This window comes from Pinus tabuliformis, chromosome J, assembly GCF_031772625.1.
Source record: "Pinus tabuliformis cultivar Carrire ecotype Pingquan chromosome J, CPIR1, whole genome shotgun sequence".
In the NCBI taxonomy this organism is placed as follows: Eukaryota; Viridiplantae; Streptophyta; class Pinopsida; order Pinales; family Pinaceae; genus Pinus; species Pinus tabuliformis.
In genome coordinates this window covers 498,896,919-498,918,027 of record NC_142295.1, presented here as the reverse complement: position 1 = coordinate 498,918,027, position 21,109 = coordinate 498,896,919, and positions in this window count along the sequence as shown.

Sequence of the window (21,109 nt, the reverse complement as noted above, 5' to 3'; positions counted from 1 at the left end):
CAATCCATCCTAGATCATTAGGCCATAAAACATGCATGGATGCCATCAGATTTCTCCACCTACACCATGAGGAATTTCCTTGTCTCCTAGTATTTAGGCTTTATCGCAATCTACAATGGATCACTAGGCCCTAATAGAGACTCCACCCTCTAGGATTTATTGTATATCCTGCCATTCACTGGCAAGGATTCCTAGGCCTAATCAAGGGAAACCACCTCTAGGCTTTGCCATATATCTCGCCATTAACTGGTTGAGGATTCCTATGCCCATGGAGGCACACAATAACTGGCTTTACCGCAACCCATAGTGCGATTTAGGGGTCACTAGGCCTGCGGCTTTACCGCAATCCATAGTCTGTTTCAGGGATCAATAGACCATGTGTCCTTTCTTTCATAGATCCACCTCACTCAGCTTTGAATCCATCCCACAATCTAGCTCAACCAAAACATGAAAACCTCATCACAACACGGCTATCCAGAAATGGAAAGACTAGGATGGAAACACTGTCACATGTAGAAAACCCATGCCATGACAACAAAGATCCACATGAAATACCATGCATTCCAAATCTAGCAAGGAAATCATGCATGCAAATCGATACTTGCAAAGAATCTTGTTGTAGTTGCTTGATCCTACTCTTCCTTGCTTGCTCCTTCCTTCCTCTTGCCTTATTTTCCTTTCTTGATCCAATGCTAAAGTTCTCCAACAAAACTCTAAGCGCCAAAGAGTGAGAGAGAGAGAGAGCTCCAAAACTGAACTCACAAAAGGTTACACTGACCAAGCCTGCCCACTAATCCTTTGAAGCCTTTTTATGAATGAGGCCTCTATTTTCTTCATTTTCTATTACATTCCTTCATTTTCCTCCTCACATGCAACCTATGACCTTTCACCTTCCTTTTTTATTAATTTCCATTATTTTCATAAATAAATGTGCCAAAAATGCCATTTTTCCTTTCCAAAGCCTTTGCCATTGCCTTTGCCAATTTCTTTATCTATAATAAGCTGAAGTGACAACCACTAGGATGTTTTCCCCACCATTCAGCATGGAATATGTGTCCCATGACTGTGGTCTTATATATTTTTACCTATATTTTTAACCAGGGTTGTTACAAACCCCCCCCGGGGGAAACACTATCCTTGGTGTTCAATGACACCTATAACCAGCAAGACCAATGCAACTGAACATACTACCCATAGAGATTTATAACTTAGCTCATTACAATATTTACAATAACCACATGTCCACATTTGCTAAACCAACAAATAAAAGGATATGATGTCTACATTAGTAACAAGGGAATCTAGAGGCTCACACCTCCACCCTCAAAAGTAATGTCAGGATTCACTTCCTTCCTAGCAAGTCCATAATCCACTACCAAAGTCAAAGTTGCATCCAATTTCTAGCGTTACAATCCTGCACCACTTCTCCCCTCAGAGAACAATTACCAGCTCATTGTTCTAGAGCACCCTCCCAATGTGCATCTGGTTCCATCTAACAAGGCTAAAGACAAAAACAAATCCATCCCCAACCTTTCCTTCTCTACTACACAGTCCATCGGGAAATTTGATCACCCCATTCCATGCAGTCACTCACCTTCCAAGTTCCCCTTCATCCCCTATCCTCGGCGATCCATCCCTTGGGAAGGCTTCCTCTCATCGGAAGGTTAAACGACCAAGGCATATACCTGCCTAAAAACCATCATACCAGTCATATCATGCTCATGGAAATCAATGGAAACTATTGGGTATTAGTATCCCACAACGACCTTGCTCCTGAAGTGCTTTACCAACATATGGCTACCTATTCCAATTTCTTTCACTGCTGCTACTAATTCTTGTAGTCGATTTCAACCACCCAGCTCGGACATTTCCCATGGTTTCTTGTACCAAGCACATAACTGCCATTAGATTTAAAATAAATTGAAATACATTCATATCATGCCTCATTGCTAGCTCGTTAATAAGTTACACTTGCAATCTTGTTTACTTCCTATCACAACAAGTCAAACTAACATATTTGATCAAATCATCATGTATAAACATATCACATATGGTTATCTCAAAACAAACCCATCATAACCAAAATCATAAATCACATGTAACCATCATAACCATAATCATAGATCATATATAACCTTCATAAATCAAAATCATAGGTCGTAGGTATAATAAAAATGAAATAAAATAGTAATACTTATCCTTCATCAATCCTTACTTCTGCCTTTGTTCTTTCTGTACGCACACTGATAAGTTTCCACACCCGGCAAGCACCCAATGCCTTTTCTCCTCTTCAATCACATACACATACATAATGTATATCACAACACGTACATCCAAACACAATGTACGACATCACATGATGCATACACATACGCCTAATATACATCACGACACATACACCTACACCTAGTGTACAACACAATATACATACATACACATAGTACAAAAAAACGAATACACATGTCATGACTACACAATGCACATACATAATACCACATGTACACAACACAACATGTACTACATGAACACTATACCACATGTACACCAATGCCACATGTACAACATGTACACAATACCACCTATACAAAACACCACTTGCACAATGTGCACACAACATCACATATACACGGAACCACCTGCACAACGTTTACATAACATCACATGTACATTGCACCACCTATGCAATGCGTACACAATAACACATGTACACAACACCACATGCATGACATGTAAACAACACCACATGTACACAACGCCACATGCACATCATGTACATAATACCACATGTACAATCATACACACAACACCATATGTACATAGCACTACATATACGACATCTATATAGAACCATATGCACACAACGCCGCATATCCATCATGCGCATAGCACAATTTGTACACTACACCACATATCCAACATTTACATAGAACCACCTATACCTAGCACTGCATATGAAATATGCACACAACACCATATATAAAACGGGCACTCAACACCATAGGTATAATTGCTAAATATACAATATGCACAACATATACACAATAGTAGCACTACACATCCAAAACCACATTGTCTCTACCAAGCAACCTTGCTTCCAGTGTCTCTCCGCCATCCATGCTTATCCTATCATGTCGTGGATCATACTGCTTTCATTCCACTGATGTATCCCTTAGTATAGCCTGTCCATACATAGACATAATATAATCACATAATATCAAATCATAACCACATGATACTGACCTCGTAGATTTGTTAGGACTGCTCTTCCCACTTGATTCCTCATGAACCAGGAACCTCTTCATGTCATTCACCCGCGTAAGCAACCATTCCTCCACTAGAATTATTCCTAACAACCCTGTCAGACATCAACATACATACATACATATATACATACAAACATTAGCATAACGACAATCATGATCCATGATGACCCTGTTAGACATACATACATACATACATACATGTTTACATGTATACATAGATTGACATCAGCATAATCATGATCACAACATAATTATGAGATATGATAAGGTCAAGGTTAATATAACTCTCTTTATTTGTTCACAACACGCACAACATTGAGAACAACGATTCCCAACCTAGCCAAGGAATATGATACCTCAAGTCCATTTACTATACCTTTCGTATTACCTTTCTCATGACTATTCTACCATATTTCATTTATCCCCATGGACCCATCCAATCCAATCCACTATCATACTCTTGCCTTCAGCTACCCTTATACATGTACCAGCTTCATCTGAGTCTTACATTTCCTATTGGATTTCATTCAGCTCTCCCCGAGCTCCACTAACTTTCCTCTTTTCTCAACCAATTCCCCAGACTATCAAAACATAAAAGGCAAGAAAAAGAAACAAACAAGAGGCAAACCATGAAAACCAATACAATACGACACCACAAACAAAGTTGTATGGCCATATACTAGACAAAAAAAATTCGCAAAAGATCAAAAGCACATGACTAAAACTAGACATAATGACTCAAGCCCATGGTTCCCAAGGAAATCTAAACCTAAGCCTTCTTCAAGATTTCATGGAAACCTCTTTCCATGCAACTCCCTGCATCACACTATCATAAACAAATAATATTCAGTGTATAAATAAATATAACAATATACGAGTTAGCTTACCTTGTTATGTCAAGCACGTTGCCTTGCAACTAAACACATCTATGCCATGTCTCAAGGGACTCCAAATCCCTTGACATATCTAGCTATAAGTAGACACCAGATGTTATACCTGTCAAATGCATGTGCATGAATATAGCACATATCCACATAATTTCAAACAAATTAGGGGTTAAGAAGAATTCTTGTATGCAAAGAACTCATTTGTTTGGAATTACAATTTCCAAACATAGTTCCAAACATAGCCAAAGGAATTATCACCCAATTCCTTTCTTTTACCTTTACCTTGTTGCAAATGAGTCTCACTATGTATTGTCACATCACCCAATGGATAGTTATATAAACAAATCAACTATTACTTTGTCATGCTAATGCCAAGCATGTTTCCTGCAATTGTTCATACATGTCGATCACATGTTTCAAATATCAAGGCAACATATCTATTACTTTGAAATAAACCTTCACCAAGTCTAACAACCATTTCATAATCAAAATCAACCCACATTCATCAATTTAATACATAATGTTGCACTCAAGTACATATCAGTTGTCTCAACACATATGTGTTAGTATGACCATCTTAAAACAAGATCATTTATTCATACAATCTTACAGACACATACTCCTATCATGCAATTAATCAAAATTCAAACAAACTATAAACGTACCATGCTAGATAAATCAACCAGACTACATAATCAAATAGTCAAGCACCAAATATACGACATAAGAAAACTCATACCTTTATGTATCTCAAGGGAGGCTATCTTGTCTACACAATCAAGCTAAATTACACAATATAACTTCACAACATATCAGCTCAACCATAAATAAGGTCATGATATCCATAACAATAACTAGCTAACATTCTCACATCATAAACTCATAAACAATTTTATTTCATGGATAACAATCACATGTGCACCATCAGTCTAGATTAGCATGACATAATATCACAATTTATTAATTAATACTTGAATGTCATAACCATGATCATCTGCACAAGTCAATTAAAATTAGCACAAAACATAATAACATCAATACTTCAGCTACAATAACCATAATCATCAGGCATACGACCGCAATGCATATAATAATAGGTTACTATCCTTCATGACTAATCGACGCATGTACATATGATCACACTGATTAATTAACATCTATCATACATGTAACCATAATAATAATAGAATGGAAAGCATATAGGCAACCTTAATGCTTATAACAACCATTATCCACATTGTACCTTCATCATACCAAACATACAACCTATATGATGACCTACTCTTACACCAAAGTCTAGTGCTCCAACCTCACTCTGATGATCTGCATCTTCTGCTTTATCTCAGTCAATACATTAGAATCATAACATAAAAATTACATCATGATGACCTGAAATTCCTACAAAGACCTCATGCACGACAACCATTCCCATAATAATGTATGCATACCAACATATAAACACTTACATGCATATACAACCGACATGCATTCATGATTGACGCATTCCAACAACAACATCATCAACTTCCATATGGAAACACAACTGTGGAAATGACCACTACCATGCATACATAACAAGCACATATACAACCTACTTGCATGCATGACAAACACATTATGCCCATCCCATCCAAGGTTTGAAACATGCTCTGATACCACTCAGTGGTATCAGAAATAGCACAAAGAGAACAAAACTAGACACCACGCAAAGAGAATGAAACTTGCTTTGATACCACTCTATAACACCCTCCTCCAACATCTACCAGGTAACTGACCAACCGGGGTAAACATGTGATGAGAAGTTACCATGATATGATTCGACTCCCTATGTGTCAGTTAAGGAAGTGGAACCAGCATAACACATCAGACAGGCTTTCCACATTAGCAACATAACTCCTAGGAGCCATCCCAACCACTCAGGTAACCAGCCCCTGAGATGAGCTGAAGTCTTAGTGGATCAAACCCCTGGATGCTCCCTTGATATGCACAAGGGTGCATCTGGGAGGCTCCAGAAGCTCCCACAGCAAGGGCAAGGGACCTTTTGGGGACTTTTTAACTATTGTTATGCCTATGACTCTGGGATTTGTGCCAATTTTTCAGGCCCAGAGCCCAGGTCACTGCCCAAAACTCAATGACACCTTCATAAATGAATTTACACAACATAACAATGATAAATTTACAAAAACATTTACAGGGACTAGATTGGAGCCCTACTAGCCATGATAGGAATTTTGTCAAACATATCACAAATATGAAATCTATAGGTCTTAACAGTAGATTTGAGTATAGGGGTGTTGTTGGGAAAAGTATCCAATTCGGAATGCCCCTATCCCACTCTAAGGTGTGATAGTGCCTTAGCAACAAACAAGGAAACTTATTTGAGTATTCTTCTTTATGAAATGTAAATGAGGAGAAAGGATCTAACTAACCTGTGTCTTTCGCTAGTTTGTTGATCCAATCGCTCCTCTCTTCAGTAGTTCCCAGCTCCCAGCTCTCTCACCGGCCCAGTTTCACCGAATCCCTGCAAAATCACAAGAGAGAGAAACTACATGAAGATATAGATATACATTCATAAAAAGCTCAGGATCAGATTAAGCTAAACATGCAAATATAACAAAACATCATTGATACACAGCATGTAGGAGAAACTCAAATAGTTTATTGATATGATAATAAAGTCCAAGAGGAGATACAACCAAGTGAGTCCCGATCCAGCATCTACCACCCAGCAAAGGAATCCCTTCCTCTCCTCCAACAAAGCATAAATCACCTAATGTATTAATCTCAATCTCAAACCAACAGCAATTCTCTGCAAAATACAAAATTCCAGCCTCCTCAACCTCTGGGTGAGAGATCCATATATAGATGTAAGCAGAGAGGATGAGTCAGCTTATGTTTTGACTTGTGGCTTCTCTCTGTCAGTTCTTGCTTCCACTTGGAGGTTGAGAGCCTCTTACTCATCACTAGTCGCCGGAAGTGAGAAACTTGCCATTGAGGCATGCAAGCTTCAAAGTACTGAAGGGGGTGTTCCTAGATCAACTTCTTGGATAATGAGCTGATGTCGACAAGAAGCGATCCGTCAAAGGAGGGCCTTAATGTATCCCACATCAGTGACACGGAACGGAGCAAATGATTTTGATGGAGGCGAAAACGATCTGATGATATATGGTTCAGGGTGGCGGTCATGAAAGGATGAAGGATAATGTATGGTAGTGGATGGGACACGGTTGACTTCTCTGGATGACTTCTCTTGAACATATCGGTGACACTTATGTGATGGATTGGTAGAATTTACCCCAAAGGTGGATGGTATGGCGAGACCATGGTGATGTGACCGGCGAATGAAACAACCCAACCCGACTCAGGCATGGAGTGGAAGTGTCATGTTCAAGAGCGACTTGCTACCAATAAAAGTTCTTTGAGTTTCTTCCCAATTTTTCCCCAGTCATTGCTGACCAGTACCTCTTTATTTTTGTCAAGCTTGAGGAGGATAACATATGCTTGTTCTATAATTTGCCCTTCGGGCAAACCCATCGCTATGTTTTAACGAGCCTAGCGATAGTGAAACTCGTTCTCGTCTAAAGACAAGTTTGTCGCTATTAATGTTTTTTAACGAGTCTAATGACAAAGATAACTTGGTCCTTTTCAATTTTAGAGAGTCTGAGAAGGTACGTAAAGATAACTCCAAAGTTCCTTTTTCGTCATCTAATCCCTTAAGTCCGAAAAAGTATAAAACAATACAGAAGGGATGAATTTTCGATAGTTTTAACGAGCCGAACAAAACAAGCGCTTGATCTTTTTGTGCAATAATCCCTCAGGTCCAAAAAGATTAAAATCTAAAGGAGGGATAGCACTTCCGGTCGCTTTAACGAGCTGGAAGGCCAAAACTCGGCAATATTTTCATATTTTACGAGTCAGATGAAAAGAGCTTAAAGAAGACTCGTCTTTTGAGGAACGAGTGATAAAACGGGTAGCAGCTGATTCCAGGTAAGGGTTGGAATTTTCCAATCACGGTAGTGTCACAAGGATGGCTAGTGAAATCACTCTTCGCAGCTGTTCCTCAAAATGGGTAAACAATCAAATGGAGGTGAATGATCGGCCAATGGAAAAGTGGAGGTGACGGTGCAAACACAACCAAGGCTTTAATGGCTGATAATGTTACATTCACGGTGGTTATTTACCGGAGGGTAGTTCATTTTTTAACGAGCTTAAACGCGGAAAAACACTGCTCGGTCTTATGTTTATTTTTTAACGAGCATGAACTATGTGCTAAAACTGCTCGATAACATGGTCTAGTTTTGATTACCATAAATAGCTTTTCCCTTTTCAAAGATAGTACTGTACCCTCAATTGCTGCACCAAACTAGTTAGAAATGAATAACATTTGTTTGAAAATGAGATTAAAACCCTAATATTTCGCTTTGAACTATGTAAAAAGCAATTAAAAAGTGTTTTTTACCTCTCATTTTACCATTTCATTTGAACTTGGTTTATTGGAGCTTTGGAGGTGCCTCTTCCCCCTTGATTTTCATCAGCTGATTCGGGGAGATTCTGTGGACGATTCTCGGCGCCGTCTGGACCAGGTAGGAGCTAAACTTGAGCTCTTTCATTTCATGGTTTCCTTTCTGCATTTGTGCTTGATTTCTTGTTTTTCTGAGCCCCTGGGGTTGGAGCAAAATGACCCTTACATGGCGAGAACGAGAACATGAATAAGAGGACATGATTGCCCTACATGATCCTGTCACGGTGAACGCGCTGCGGAACTGTGGCCTGCTGAAGTTCTTCCACATCTCTAGCATGAGACAGCAAATCACCCTACTGCAGTATTTGCTCGATGCTTGGGATCCTATCAACCAAGTATTCCAGATTAGGGGCAAATCTATCCCCTTGACCACAGTAGACATTTACTTCTTGACTGGCTTGTCGAGGTGGGGTGCCCCCATTTCTTTGTCAGGTTCAGCCCGAGGGAGTGACTCTGTGAGAGATTATGTCCGCCAGTATTGCAGGGAAGGATCTCAGCCGAGTAAAGACGGTAAGATCATTATCCACGAGGTTGCTGACAGGTCCCTCAGGTCTATCCTGTACACTATTGGTAGGATGGCCGGTAGTGCATCTCTTCATGTAGCCAACAGATCCTATGTGCAGCATGCCTTGGAGTGCCTCCAACCGAAAATATTCAACTGGTGTGATGCAGTACTTCTTCAGATGAAAAGTCAGTTGACCAAGGTAAAGGACGGGAAGTTGAAGAACTTTGGGTTTGGTTCTATTTTGACCGCCTTCGCTTTGGAGAAGATACCACTGATGCAGCCACAGTACATTGCACTCGACTTGCCTTCTCCTACTGAACCACGCATGCAGAGATGGGTTGATCACATGTCTAGGCATGCTGGTCAATCTCAAATTTCTTTTTTGATACCTTCTTCAGGTGGTTTGAGCGTCAGGAGATGGTCTATTCCGAGTATCCATATGTTGGCATGGACTTCCGGGGTGATCCGGATTTGGTACTGCCGGATGGCGAGCAGTGGGGCGCTATTGGTAAAATCTTCGACCATATCACTGTTTACTGTTTTTTATTCATAATGTCCTTGTGCTTTATTCTATCAAGACTTTAATCAAACTCATGTGTGTATGCAGATGTTGGTCCTGTTCATCCAGTAGTTTGCCCGAGAGCGCCAACCACTGCCCCAGCAGGGGAGGCTGCCGGGAGGGTTATTCTTCGTGACCTTGATGTGGCCGAGACCCTCACAGCTGTGCAGGAGCAGGTTGAGATCCTTACTCTCGGCATTCCAGATGTGAGGATCGATGAGTTACCTCTACAGTTGCAGCGGCATACTACTGGTGTGCCTAGACGATGGACTCGTCTCTTACGCATGATCGCACAGGCTGTGACGTGCTATCATGAGCATCACTAGACTAGGGTGCCCCCTAGCATTTTGAGTTTTTGGGTCATGTGACCGATTTTGTCTTGGTTACAGAACATTATATGTAAACCATAAACAGCTTATATATATATATATTTATATATTGATTTTCGGGGTTTTATTCTGGTTGAGTTATGTGATCCACATGTACAACATTGATGATGTGTTTCTTTTTATAAATGTCGCAAATGTCTATCTAACACATAGTTTGCTAATGAGTCGGTTAATGTGTTTAAGTTTCTGGAAATATGTTGGTATTGAATTAAATCAAATTGTCTTTCCAAAATTTTAACCCTTAGGAACATGCGATAAATGGCTGGATTTCGGACGGAATATATACCATTGAGTTGTAGTATTACGAGTTGTGAGTCTAGCCTGACGATTAGTCGGCGTATACCATGGGTGATGGCATCAGAGAGCAGTTCTATCAACGCGCTATACTCAGCGATGTTATTCGTTGATTGACCAATACATACACCTCTGAAACTTACTAACTCGCCGCTTGGATCAAAAATGGCCCATGCTGCGGAGGACAGGTTCCGCGAACTACGACTCGCTCTGTCGGCATATCCCACACATGTCTCCAAAAGGTTTGACATCTGCAATAAATGTAAAAGGGTGGATTACTTGACCAAAATGACCACTTTAGCGAAAACAAAATACAACAAAAGCATATTGGTTACTATTTAAGCATAGTAACGCTTGAGGTACAACCCATTACGAGGTTGCGCCAGTGGAATTCCGTCATAATCCATTAACTCATAGGCTCCTTTTGCTAACACTCGTTTAACAATGTAGGGGCCCATCCATAAAGAATTAAATTTTCCTGCTCCCAATTTATCGGATTCTTGGTCGTAAAGCAAGACCAAGTCACCTTCTGAGAAGACACGGGGTTTGACATTTTTGTCGAACTGCGCCTTGACTCGTTTCTTATGGGCTTCGTTAGCCAAAGCGGCATCACGATGGGTTTCATCCAATTGGATTAATTCCAAGAAACGGGCCTCTTCTTCTGAAGTTCCGAGGAGGAGATCAATTGCGAGTTTAAGAGACGAGATTTCACACTGGACTGGTAAGACTGCTTCTAGGCCGTACACCAGTTGGAAAGGTGTGAACCCGGTCGCATTCCTTACCGATGTTCAATAAGCCCACAGGGCTGAGTACAGGATTAGGTGCCACCTTCTTTTGTGAACTCCGATCATCCTTTGCAACATACGCTTCAGGACCTTGTTGATCGCTTCAACTTGTCCGTTGGCTTGCGGATAATACACAGTAGAGCTGTCGTGAGATAGCCCTAGCTTGGCAGCTAATTCAACCATCATGTGATTGCGAAAGTGCGATCCATGATCTGTAACTATAGCCTGTGGTATGCCGAATCTAGCGACTACATGATTGAAAAAGAAAAGGGAAGCTGTTTCACCAGTGTTATCTAATGTAGGCATCGCCTCGGCCCATTTGGTAAAATAGTCAACGACGACTATAATATACCCATGCCCCCCAGTCGAGGTGGGGTTACATGTCATGAAATCGATGCCCCATTTGGCGAAAGGCCCAACAGCAACTATCGGCTGTAAAGGTGTGGGTGGTCTTTTGGTTTTGCTATCAAAAATTTGACAAGCATGGCAACTTCTGACTGCGGTTATGCAATCTTTGAACATGGTTGGCTAGAAGTATCCTGCTCGTAAGATTTTTTGTGCTGTAGCATATCCAGATTGATGCCCCCCACACGCGCCTGAATGACACTCATTCAGGGCTTTTTCGGCCTCCTCATGGGTGAGGCACCTCCTCAGAACTGTATCGATACCACGACGGTAAAGCGTATCACCGACGATCATGTAGTCTTTTGCTTGGTATCGTATACGTTTTTGTTCAGAGTGAGAGGTGTTAGGCCTGAACTTTTGGGTTTGGAGATAAATTATTATATCTCCATACCACTCATTGCTTGTAGATATCAGAAACAAATTCTCGTCCACGATTGATTCTTCAGATGTTTCATCGTTGGACGACGAATGGAGATCGCACAATAATTCTGCGAAAACTAGAGCTTTCTTTGATTTGGATTTCACAAATTCCAGATCAAACTCTTGAAGGATTGCTATCCATTTTGAATATTTTCCCCCCAGCAACTGTCGTGACAATATATAAGTCATGGGGTTGCAATCTGAAAAAATGGTAGTTTTCCGAAAGAGGACATAATGTCGAAACCTTTGTATCGCTTGAACAGCTGCAAGCGCTAGTTTTTCAACATAAGAATATTTGCTTTTTGTATCATTTAAGTTTCTACTTAAATAATATATAGGGTGTTCAATTCCGTCGACTTCTTGAACTAAAACCATTGCGATGGTTGTATCTGCTGCAGCCAGATACAGGTTAAAATCTCTTTGATAATCGGGGGCGTACATTAATGATGCTTTTATTAAGGAATCCTTTAAAGCATCAAAGGAAGCTTGTGCAACCTGATCCCAAACGAAGGGCACCTCCTTTTTCAAAAGACGTGTATAACCTTTAGCAAGTTCTGCGTAATTTGGAATGAACCTCCTCAGAAAGTTTGCTTTCCCTTGGAGTTTCTGAATCTGAAGCAAATTTGAAGGTGGAGGCAAATTGATGATTGCCTGAACCTTGCAAGGATCGAGCCGAATCCCATCCTTGGAGACTACAAAGCCAAGTAAACGACCAGAACTGACGCAAAATACACATTTGTGCGGATTGAGTCGTATCTTGTAGTGTTGGCAACGTAGAAATATCGCTCTTAAATGCTGCGGATGATCAGTCCGCTTTCGCGAATGAGCCGGAAGGTCGTCGAGGTATGGTTGAACGATGTTCTTGATGTCATGGAAGGCATAATTCATTGCCCTCTGAAACGTCGCCCCTGCGTTCTTTAAACCAAAGGGTAATTTTCGATATGGGAATGTGCCCCACGGACAAATGAATGCAGTCTTTGACTGGTCCTGTGGGCGGATATTTATTTGATTATACCCGGAAAATCCATCCATGAATGAAAAGATTTCACATCCGACGCATTCATCAATTATCTGGTCGATGAAGGGTGTAGGGTAGTTGTCTTTTGGACAAGCTTGGTTTACGTCCCTATAATGGACACACACTCTAATTGTCCCTTGTTTCTTCATAACAGGGACAATATTCGATACCTAATCGGTTAGAGGAACCGGGTAGATGAAACCAGCATGGAGGAGTTTTTCAACTTCTGCCTTAATGGCAGCGGCTTTTTGGGGTGCACCTGCCTGAGTCGTTGTCGTACCGGTTTGACATCTGGATACATCTTAATTTTGTGTTCAATGATACTCGAGTCAATGCCTGGCATCTCATCATATGACCAAGCAAAGACATCTCTGAACTCGCGAAAAAGAGCGTTATATATTTCCAGTTCTGAAGGAGAACAACCTTTGCCGACATAAATATTCTCTACAACATTCGTTTTAGTCGAGATATTTATGGCTATAGTTTCTTCAATATTGGATAAGTTTCGCTCGGAATCCACCGTATTTACAGTATTTGATAGGAATTCAAAAACTGAAGGGTGGTAAAGGTCATCTTGAGTATCTTCTTCATATTCTGGAAGAAGGGAACGATGGTGGCAATCATTCCATGGTGTCCCTTCAATCAACATTGATTGTAGAATTCCTTCGTCGGTTCCATGCACTCTCGACCAAGGATCTAAAGGGGTACCATATTCTCTAGACCTATCTACCCAAACGCTTGATGAGCGTTGATTTGGGCTCGCCTCCCATGCCAGAAACATTGATTGCTACAATATTTCTATTGGTCTTGGGGGCAAAACCATTGCATGATCCATGTTAGTATCGTCTTCTGAGATCTTCGTGGAAGATATCATATTGCAGGTACCTATTGACGCTACTTCCGCCAAGTCGATTGGAGGTGGAATAGCGAAAGTTCCCATTAGTATAGGATCTTTTAGTAGGCCTACTCCGATATTCTGAAGCGAATGGGGGCTTCCATCGATCAAGGGAATGCTTCCTGTAACTTGTGAACCATTGGGAAGGAAGTTTTGTTGGTCGACGATCGTAATCCCCCCTTGAAAGGGAAATGCGATCTTTCTAAAATAGGTCGACACAACAACTACCATGGCATATATCCACGGTCTTCCTGGTAGGATGTTGTAATCAAGATTCCCATCGATGACTTCAACATCTATTTCTACTATTTTACCCCCTAGTTCAACCTTCAAGTTATTTAGGATACCATATGGGGTATATGTCCTTCCGTCGAATGCTTTTAATGTTGTCGAGGATTGCGACAAGGTTGGAGATCCTAAAGTTTTCCAGCAACTCATTGACATAATACATGTAGATGCCCCCTCATCAATAATTGTTCAATGAACAGCTTTGTTGAGGGCTTTCACTTGAATAAGGAAAGCTAGTTGAGCTGGTAACTGAGGATCGTATCCTTTGTGGTCGAAGGATACAAGATTGGAATCCTTAGGATCAACCCCACCAATGGTTGATAACAAAGCCTGCCTTTAGGATGGGCAATTTTGTAGTACTTCAAGAGTCGACATAGTGGATGGCGATTGGGCCAAATCTTCCACTATGTTATAATGCTGCGTTGCTCTGGCGCGAGGATTAAATGTCGACTTGTGTACTACTCCCTTTGGCAGTTTTATTGTTAATTCAGGAATGATGGGTGGTACAACTTCTGTCGAAGTTGTTGTCGAACTACTCGGTTGATCTTTACCTTTATCGTTCGACAGCTGCGGATTCCCGTAATCTTTGTTTCTTGTCGAAATCAAAGCATCATTTTGCTGCTTTGAAATCGACAACATTAGCACTTGCGACGAGGAAGCATTTCCACTTTCAACCAGATTTGTGCCTAGATTTGGAAACGGGTTAGTTAACACAGTTGAGGTTTGCAAACTCTTAAAGAATCTTTTAAGCTCAGCTTTGTATGGACATTCTCTCGTCCAGTGATTCTCATCACATATCTGACACCTGAAAGGGGGTTTCTTATCTCCAGGAGGGTTTGAGGAAGTTTTTTCAGGAGATGATTCACCCTTTTTCTTCTTCTTCCCTTTACTTTGTTTATTCTTGCTTCCTGGTTGTTTGGTTTCTTTTCCCTTATCTGCTGATACGACATTTACTTCCGAAGCAAGAATTTCGTCTTTTGCATTTTGATCCGAAATCTTACGGGCTTTCTTGGACGAAGCCTTTGTCGATTTCGCGTTTGTCATGCCAATCACGCCATCACCAGCATGAGAGTCATTGTTTGATTTAGGAGGAGGAGGAATTGAGAATTCCGGTCTAGGGGCGTCAGGTATTTTGTCGTAGAGCGTGCCAGACTGAGTATAGACTAAGTCTAGATATTGCGCACGAGCGATAACTTGCTCTTCTGTTACGACTCCCCCCTTCGCCACATCTTCCGTTATGGCAGGAAGTAACGACTTGATAAACCATTCAGCTAATAGCTGATCGGGAACGTACGTTTTTACCATCCTACGACGTCGTCGCCACTCATGTATATGATCAGATATGTGAGTGGCCGTTGTCTGTTTGAAGTTGGTTAAGATTTTCGTTCCTGTTTCATGCCTTATTGGTAATTGAAAATGGGTTAAGAAAGTCGTGGCTAAGGTGCTGAAATTGTCGAACGAAGCTCTAGGCAATTCAATATACCATTTTGCCGCTGGACCCGTTAACGTCCTCTGAAAAAGGCGAAGCCTTATCGAATCATCGTTTAGGGTGTTTGATGAACACCATAGATGAAATGTCATCACGTGATTCGATGGGTCCTCACCTGGATTTCCATTAAATTTAGGAATATCTTAAGGAAGTTTGTGAGGAATCGCTAGCCACCAAGGGGCGTAAGCAATTGGATCGTTTGTTAACCGGTGTAAATCGGGTAACTCTAAAGTTGCCACGAATGGTAACTGTTGATTCAGGTTAGGTGAAGCATACCCAGGGTAAGATGGAATTGCCTGAGCAGTTGGCCTTTGCATACCAGCATAATGCAGTTGATGCTGGTATGACTAATACGGTTGGTGGATTTGACTGCTGTAAAGTGGTTGATTTTGGCCGTTTTGAATGTACTGCTGTCCACTGTTCGCAAAGTGATGGGCCCCAATTTTTGGTATAATTTGGGCTCATTTGGCCTACTTGCTTTGCTCAAACCATTCACTTTTTACTGCTTATGCATTCATTTCTTAGTTTATTCGTGTTGTTTGTAGGAAGAAGGGTAGACACTTTATCTACGTGACTAATGCATGATGCTTTCAGGTTTTTGGCATTAAAAGGGAGAAAAAGACAACGAAAAAGGAGACAAGGAGACAAAGAGGTGGCATTGCTGGTTTTTAGGAGAGGATGTCCACGGTCTTGGGGACCTTCCTCGTGATTCCCACCAAGAACTCCGAGCTCCAATCCATCTCCCCACCGAGCTTAGAAGCAGCCAGTTGTTCTACAGGAACAACAGTTATAACTGTTCTACAGGAACAGTAGTTATGACTGTCCTACATGATTAGCAGTTAAATTTCAGTTGGACAGCCGAGCTCCTAAAATCAAGGACACCTGTTGGATGCTCGTTTTTGCATAAATACTGAGGCCGTAGCCTTGGATAGAAGCTTTTTGAACCTTGGCATTACTCTTGTAATTGGATAGTACGAGCTAGAGCTCAGTCTTTGTTTCTTTTTGTAAGCCAATTTGGCATGACATCAGATTATGAATAAAGAAGGCAGATTTTGATCTAGTTCTGAGTTTTCTCAAGGAGCTATAGCTCTCAGGTTAGGGCCCAACCTGAGAGCAATAGATCTCCTCAGTGTTGTAATGTGTTTGCATTTCATTCCAGCACTTTAGTTCATTGCTTTACCATGCAATTCGAAATTACAGGTTTGCTGAGTTAGGTTTTATGAGATTGAATGAGTTTAGCTTATGGTTGAATTGCTTTCGGTTGTCTAGTTAGATTAGTAGGTTGATAATACATTGGAGCTCCAGCAAAAAGGTTGAGGAAGTCTCCACTGCCATCTCTGTTTGGAGATTGGAGTGCAGCTTATACCAGCCACAAAAATACGCAGTTCTTCACTTTATACATGCTGCAACATAGTCTCGTTTATGATAGATCTTTCCATGCACTTCACTCTTGCACCATACACCTTCATCACCGCTTCATGCACATTCCTCTACACGCTTTATATTGCTGTTCATTGAGTTCAGGTAGCTTAGGTTAATGAATTTTTATCTTGGTGACAGTCATAAGCCATTTGTTTCATTTACACTGCTCTTTATCGTTCTATTACCTTCTTCTTCGTCTTGATCACGCATTCAACCACATCCTTGACCTCTGCTCCGCTCTGTTATCTCCCAAACTCCTCCACTCCTCACGTAACTTCATTCTTTAGGCATTTCGTTGTTATAACCTTCCATCCATCAACCCACTTCATACACTCGTTCTCCATCCTACTTCTCCACTCCTGAGCCATCACCAGCTTTATTCCTACCTTTCACATCTCCCCCTAACGTTCCATCACTCCACCATCACTTCAAACACCCACGGTAGGTCATCCTGTAGCCATTTGTAGACTTCTTGTAGAAACCCCTGCGTTTCCTGTAGAATCCCCTGCAGACATCCTGTAGGAGGCCACTCACTCGGTTGCTGAGCCTCTGAACGTGAGGAACCTCTGTGGACGGATGCTAAGGATCTCTGGGAACCTCTCCTAGCCTCCCCAACCTTTCCCAAGCTTTCCTTCCTTCCACATCACATCTGCACAACCAAACCCTAATAAGCACAAAATCCCAATCACTCCATCCACTTAAAGAAAAAATACAAAAACATGTCTTTTAAGCTGCAAGTAGATTAGATTCATGCATTTTCACTTATTAGAAGTAATGGCATCATTGGTAGAAGTTTCCTTCACATTCTTTGCATCATAGAGGTTAGACTAGTTAAATTAGGGTTTCCTAGGGTTTCCATGTTTTGATTTGCTTTCAGTTCATTTTTGCCAAGTAGATTAGTCTTCTTTGAGCTAGCTTTCGTCCATCATTTAACAAGCTTCTTCTGAGAGCCTATAGAAGTTGGCTTGAGCCCTAGCGGACTTGTGCCAGCTGACCAAGTGACAGCTGCGACAAGAGCTAGTACTTGTGCATACAGCACCGTCGCTTCCAAGTTTGTACGAACTACCGGGTTGATAAAATTAAGAGACAGGAAGCCCCAGGAGTTGTAGCATTATTGCTACAATACTGGAGCTCACCATCTTTTTGGCGTCGTTGCTGGGGAAGCGTCAGAGTATTAGCAATTGTTGCTTTTCTTCTACTTTCTTACTCTTACCTTCTGCTAGTAGTTTACTTCATTTCCATTCTGCAAAAGTAGCATAGCATTTCTTGCTTTCATAGATTAGCATTTCCTTTCTGCAAGCGTAGACTAGCATTTCCATTCCTGCAATTTCATTTGAGCAAAGTAGATTAGTCCTTTCCTGCTTTCAGTTAATTTTGCATCTTTCATAGATAGTTGTAGATCAATCTGTCTCAGTTTTGCAGGTACCAAAAGAAAAGCAAAGCAAAAGCAATCAAAGAGAAAAAAGAAAGTCTTTTCCATTTCATGCCTCGTAGGAACCGAGATAGATCAGGCAAATTCCTACCAAACACCCCCACCACATCTCTGAGTCACCCTTCTCTCCTCTTTGGTGACAGTGACCCAGAAGAGCCTATAGGTGAACATCCTGAGATATCCAAAGATCCTATAGTAGAAGAAGAGTTAGAGACTACTCCATTTGAAGCTATGGCTGATAATAGAAGAGAAGATGAGAGAATAGAAGGTGCCTTCCCCATCCGAGAGACCAATGGAGAGATGAAAATGAAAAACATTAGCCCCTCCGCCTTACCTCACTTCCATGGGTTGACCACTGAAGATCCAGATACCTTCCTGTTTGAGTTTGCTGTCCTTTGTAGAACCTATGACTATACTGAAGATGAGCAAAAGTTGAAACTTTTCCCTTCCACTCTCAAGGATGCAGCACTACGCTGGTTCATGGGTTTACTTGGGAATAGTATCACTACTTGGGCTCAGATGCAGCAAGCTTTCAACACCAAGTACCGGGATTACTTTAGGTCCAAGGAAACAAAGGGGGAAATCTTTCGGATGTCCATGGGAAATGATGAGTCCTTAGAGGATTATGAGGAGAGGTTCCAACTAAGCTATAAGCGGGCCAGGTGCACACTTGAACCTGAATCCCTCAAGTTGGTCCTACTCCGAGGAGTCCCTGAAGACCTCTTAGATACCCTTCACATGTTAGCTGGGGGGGACATTTACCAACTGCCTTATGAGGACATCAAGACTGTGTTTAGAAACCACTCCAGGGCAGCTCGGAAACGAGGTAGAGGAACCCACCTCTCAACTAGTGTCCCTTTCTCCAAACATGAACTTGCAAACCAATTAGAAGATCTTAAGAGTGAGGTGAGACAAACCATTGCCATGCAGCTTGATACATTCAGGATTCAGCAAAAGAAAGAAGAGGCTGAGAGAGCCTTGGCTGTCTTCTGTCCTAGGTGCACAAGGAGGCACCCTAAGAACGAATGTCCATTGCATTCGGTTGAAGTGTGTTTCGTTTGTGAGGAGGACCATCCCACAAATCAGTGTCCAACCTTACCTGGGTTTAAAGCCATGTACCAAGGGACCGAAGCTCCCACAGAGCCTCTCTATTACCTCAACCAAAGGAGGCCACAAGGATCTAGACCTTATCAGCAGGGGATGCAAGGGGCATCTCAAGCTTATTACAACCCCAACCAATCAACTCCTATGCCTTCCTGGGGTCCCCCTGCTCATCCTTCATGGTCCATGCCTCCTCCATGGTCTTATCCACCTCAGTACCCCACTCAACCTACTTCTCATCCATATCACTCACATACCCAGCCACAGCCTCAATGGAATGCACCTCAGTCGGGGTGGAGGCCCCAATACAACACTCCTCCTGCCATTTTGCCTCCACCACCAGTTCAACCTCAACCATTACCTCCTGCTCCTCCAAGGCAACCTCAAATGCCTGCTCAACCGAACCCGAACCCCAACAATAGACAGGCCCAGCAGGTATACACTGGGGAAACCTCATGCCCTACCTATGCTGTGGAGATCCAGGAGATCAACCTTCGATCTGGAAAGACTCTACTAGATCGCCAACCTCCTCCCCCAGAGGATGAGGAAGATAAACAGGAAAGTGAACCAAAGGCTATTCCACCCTTTCCTGAGAGACTAACAGCCACCACACAACCTAACCCAGAAGAAGATGAGCTTTTGGGTGAGCTCAAGCAGTTGTGTGTAAAAATCCCACTTCTCCAAGCCATCAAGGATGTGCCAATATATAACAAGCTGATTAAGGAGAAGTGTTTCAAACACCCAGGCAGACGGAAGAAAGATGCCTCAACTATCAATGTCATAGGACAACTGTCTGACCTTATGCTAGGACAAGTCATCTGCCCAAAGTACCTAGATCCTGGAAGTCCTGTAGTAGATGTTCACATCAATGGCACCATTATCCCCCACACCTTGATTGATCTGGGGGCGGCCATCAATGTGATGACCAGGGATACCATGCTTAAACTCAATCTTCAGGGTTCCTTGAGGAAGACCTCGACAGTACTGCAATTAGCAGATCGCTCCACCGTGACTCCCGAAGGGATTGTGGAGGATGTCATGGTCTCCATCGATTCTTGGGAATACCCTGCAGACTTCCTGGTTCTGCAACCAAAGGCCAAGCTTACTGGATATCCTCTCATTTTGGGAAGGCCTTGGTTAGCTACTGCAGATGCTTACATAAGTTGTCGGGCAGGAAACATGACCATCAAAAATGGTCCCATGTCCAAGCAACTAGTCCTATACCCTCCTGCCCAACCTTCTTTAGAGCATGATTTACCACTCTGGTTGGAAGAAGGAGAAGAAGACGAGGTGTACTCAGCACCTCTGTGCACCTTAGATACCACTAGAAAAGACCCTCCAACCGAGGATGACTTGATCGAGACCTTAATCCAGAATCCACCTTCCAGTGCACTACCCTTAGAGGAATTGGTGGAGGATGCCCAAGCTAGCACCT